At 30.8% G+C, this 4918-nt stretch overlaps 1 pseudogene; it reads left to right on the plus strand.

Annotated features, from left to right (window-relative positions):
* Positions 1-372: 372 nt before the first annotated feature.
* LOC102590075 (caffeic acid 3-O-methyltransferase 1-like) lies at positions 373-3894 on the plus strand (annotated as a pseudogene).
* Positions 3895-4918: the final 1024 nt, after the last annotated feature.

Raw genomic sequence — 4918 nt, forward strand, 5'->3', positions numbered from 1 at the left:
TTAATGATACCAATACAGTATATGTATACTGATTTAGTATCAATTAAGAAAAATTATCAGCCTTAGTGATACCAATACAACAAATGATACTGATTTAGTATCAGTTAAGCGAAACTATCAGCCTTAATAGTATATGATATTGATTTAGTATCAGTTAAGCGAAATTAGTTGGGGGTATAGTGTAATCATTTAGTGGGGTATGAATGTAAAGGGATATATGCTAGTAATTATTTTACTTTTATTATCCTAACTTATTAATTTTGACTTTAAAAAAATATTTAAAAGCACTTTTTTTATTTTACCAAAGGTTATGTTGGGCCCGTACCTTGACCCTAGTTAGTGATACCTAATATTATTATTTGTATTTATATTTGAGTGTAAGGGTTAAGAGAACACTCTCAATATACAAAGGGAAGAGCACTAGCTAGAGGAAATTGAGAAAGTGTTAAGCTAATTGATTTAAGGCATGGCAAACAATCAATTACCAATTAGTATTGGCTCAGAAAAAGAGGGGAATTTTACATATGCAATGCAATTATTGTCATCATCAGTACTTCCCTTTGTGTTGAATTCAACAATTGAATTGGATGTATTTGAGATCTTAGCCAAGCTAATGATTACTCAACTTTTCTTCTTCTTCAAATTGTTTCTAAAATGGCTTGCAATAACCCTATTGATGCAGCCAATATGTTAGACAGAATGCTTTTATGTGTTGGCTACTTATTCTTTGCTCACTTGCTCCATTAATAATAATAATGTTAGACTCTATGGTCTGTCACCAGTGGGAAAGATGTTTGTTAGTGATAATGAAGATGGTGCATCTTTGGGGCCACTCTTGGCTTTGCTTCAACATAAAGTACTCATTAACACCTGGTAATTGTTTTGCCTTAAACTATACCCTCTACGTTTTAATTTATTTGTCTGATAATTCTTTCGTCTTAAACTATACACTATACCTTCTACATAAAGTACACATCAACACCTACTACCCTCTTTACGGAGGAAAAAGGAAGGTGATTACAATATAGGGAATGAAACTCTGACTAATAAAATAGGAGTTCAAGTAGCCAACCAACTGAGCTACTAGGATTTTTTGTATTAGTACTAGTATATATAATAACCTAACAAATATATGTGTACTTCATTAATAATCTTAACGGAAGTTACATATATACTTCATGTATAGGTAAACTATATTCAATTTTTTGAGTGTATCATAATGCATAGTCAGTATTTAGTTCATATAGATAAGCTATATTGTATAGTTTGTGTATACTTTTCTATATGATTTTAGGCTATTTTCTAATGTAAGTAAAATATGGCTATATTTGTCATAAATTAATTAATTTATATATATAGAGAGAGAGAGAAAGAGTGAGAGAGAGTAATGAATAGATATCACAATAACTCACAAAAGAAAAGAAAGTGAAGTAATTACAAAATAAGTTAATGGTAATAACAATAACTTAAGATGTTTCTAGAACTATTTAATTATCTTGTTATCATTCTTGGTAGATTTTTGTTAGCGTGAAATTACATTTTTACCCTTGATCATTATTCACTTCATATATAGAAAGATGTTTCTAAAATTATTTATATCTTTCTTAATAGATTTTTGTTAGAATGAAATTACACTTTTACCCTTAGTCGTCCTCCCACTTCACTCTTCTATATAATAGATATATATATATATATCTTATCTTTCTTAATAGATTTTTGTTAGAATGAAATTACATTTTTACCCTTAGTCGTCCTCCCACTTCACTCTTCTAAATAATAGAAATATATATATATATATATCTTATCTTTCTTAATAGATTTTTGTTAGAATGAAATTACATTTTTACCCTTGATCGTCCTCCCACTTCACTCTTCTATATAATAGAAATAGAAATATATATATATATATAATATTCAAATAAGGACCATATTGGGTCCTAGACTATTTCAAAAGATCTAAATATATACACTTTTCATCTACCTATTTTGCTAAAATTATCTCTCCGCTCGCTTTATCCCTTATAACCAACTGTCCTCCTAAAATAAATTTACTTAAAAGGGTATCAAAAAATGAGCAACGGTGATCATTAACTCTCTCAAACTTAAATAAATTTGCCGAATCTTATTTTTATGGACAAATTGATAAATTTAACCCATTATTCGCAAAGTTCAAAAGCAAATCAAATTAGAATTTAGATCACATCTCACTCTTTTCTATCTAATTTAAAATCACAGGTTTGGATTAAGTGATACGGTTCTTGAAGGGGGATTTTCATTTGAGAGGATGCATGGTGTAAATTTATTTGAATATCATAAGACGGATCCCAAATTGAGTAATGTTTTCAACAAAGCAATGATTAGTCATACAACTCTGGTGATGAAAAATATACTTGACACTTACAAAGGTTTTGAGGACATCAAGGCTTTGGTTGATGTTGGAGGTGGTCTTGGAATAAACCTCAACATGATTACATCTAAATACCCAACCATTAAGGGCATTAATTTTGACTTGCCTCATGTTGTTCAACATGCTCCTTCTTATGAAGGTACCTTCCTTTCTTCTTTTTTCTTTGTTAATTGAAAAAGGAATAAATATACCCTCGAACTATCGTAAATGGTATGCAGATACCCTCCGTCATACTTTTAGGACATTGGTGCCCCTGCCGTCCAAAAACTAGAGCACATATACCCTTTATACTAATGGACATACACGTGTCATAATCTTATCCGTCGACCCGACAGATAAGATTGCACCACGTATCCCTATATAGCCTTCCGTTAGAGTGAAGGGTACATACACTCTAGTTTTTGGACGGCAGGGGCACTAATATCCCAAAAGTATAACGGAGGGTATCTGCATAACATTTACAACAGTTCTTAGAGAATAGGCCAAAAAAGAGCATTCATTCATGTCACAAATTAATCATGTTTTTTTTACAATATAAAAATCCTAATTTCTGTGAAAATCATTAACAGAAGAACTAGATTTAATTTGGAACTTAATTGATGAAAAGATACCCCTTAATATAATTTCACATATCTAGAAAAGAAAAGGAAAACATATCTGAAAAAAGAAGCTCTAACTTAAATTCTTGAACTGAGGTTTGAAACTCTAGAGTCCTAGTTCTTCCTTAAGAGGAACCTTGAACATAATGATGATAATTTTTTTGTGTTAGGTGAGAATAGGGTGAGTTAGGTTGACTAAATTCCCCTTGATATAACTTAAAATTGGCTAAAACGACATAATACAATTATTCATTTTTTAAAACTAATTATTGCAGGGGTGGACCACGTTGGAGGAGATATGTTTGAAAGTGTTCCAGAAGGAGATGCTATTTTTATGAAGGTACGTACCTTAAATTAATTAAAAAAATTAGCAGAAAATGTATTTATAATGAATAGTTGTTTCTTTAAAATATTGACAATTTTTGTTAATGATGTATATATGAAAGTGGATTCTTCATGACTGGACGGATAGTCATTGTGTGAAGTTATTGAAAAACTGTTATAAGTCTACACCAACAAAAAATGGGAAAGTGATTGTTGTTGAGGCCATTCTACCAGTTAAACCTGATCCTATGCATACCTCTGTGGTCATTTCACAAACTGATTTGATCATGTTGGCTCAAACTACTGGAGGCAAAGAGCGTTCTCAAAACGATTTTCAATTCCTTGCAACTGAAGCTGGATTCAGTGGCATTAACTTTTTATGTTGTGCCTCTAACTTTTGGGTCATGGAATTTTACAAGTAGCTCTACCTTTACTACTTCACTCTAAATATCATCCATTAAATAATCTCTCTGTTTATTTTTATTTGTCCAGTATATTTTCTCTAATTTATGTTAAGTGAATAGATGGACCATTTTCAATAGTTTAAAATAAGTGAATTATTCAATATTATTAGTGATGCACATGTCCTTTTATCTTCCAATAATTATATCCTCATCGTTTACCTTTTATTCATACTCCTATTAGCCCTCATCAACTATACACATTTTATCAGTTTCCACTACATAGAAAATGATTTTAACAACAATAACTTAATTGCCGCTAAACGTGTTCATTTATAGCCAATTAACACTATTTGTAAATGTTCATAATTAAAGTCTGTAGCGACATTGAATTCAATGACAACTGATTAATAACGATAAAGACTTTAAAACTTTTTATTAATATTAATATTAGCAGTGGCGGATCTACAGCTTCAAAAAAAAAAGCAATTGCTTTAGGCCCCAAAATTTGAGGGGCCTCATTTTTTTAAAAAATTAATGGGTTATAAGTATTATTTTTTTAAAAATATTGAGTAGTATTTGTAGAAAATAAAAAAAATTCATAAAAGAGCAAAGAAGTAATAGAAGTTTGACAAATTATGAATACTATGTCTCAAGAAAAGATTAAATAATTGGCTATAATAAATTTTATAAAAAATATATATTCGAATTGAAGGCCTCCATTCGGATTTGGCTTTAGGCCACCGATTTATTAAAGCCTCCCCTGAATATTAGTGGCTAAAAGCTATTTATAGTGGTCTCTTATTTGTAAAATTACTCTCCTTTAGCTTCGATTGTTAGAGCTCACTTCATACCAACAGAATCGTAAGCTTTCTTCTCCGCCTCAGCTTGAGAGCTCATGTCTTTTCCCAATTGTGTGAAGTATTGTATGTCAAGAAAAAAAAAACTTATTTGTGACCTTTTCAATCTTTCTTGTTAACTCAGTCTCATTGTCACGACCCAAACCGTCGTGATTGACACCCACATTAATCCTCCGGTGGGAGAACCACTACTACAACTCAAACCAAGCAACTAAACCAAAACTAAGGCATTTAAGTACACGAAAGCAAGAAAATACTAAGGAAAGAAATAGAGTTTCCGTAAACTCTAACAAAAGTCTAACAAAAATAACTAACAATGCGGAAATT

This window comes from Solanum tuberosum, unplaced genomic scaffold, assembly GCF_000226075.1.
Source record: "Solanum tuberosum cultivar DM 1-3 516 R44 unplaced genomic scaffold, SolTub_3.0 scf00461, whole genome shotgun sequence".
In the NCBI taxonomy this organism is placed as follows: Eukaryota; Viridiplantae; Streptophyta; class Magnoliopsida; order Solanales; family Solanaceae; genus Solanum; species Solanum tuberosum.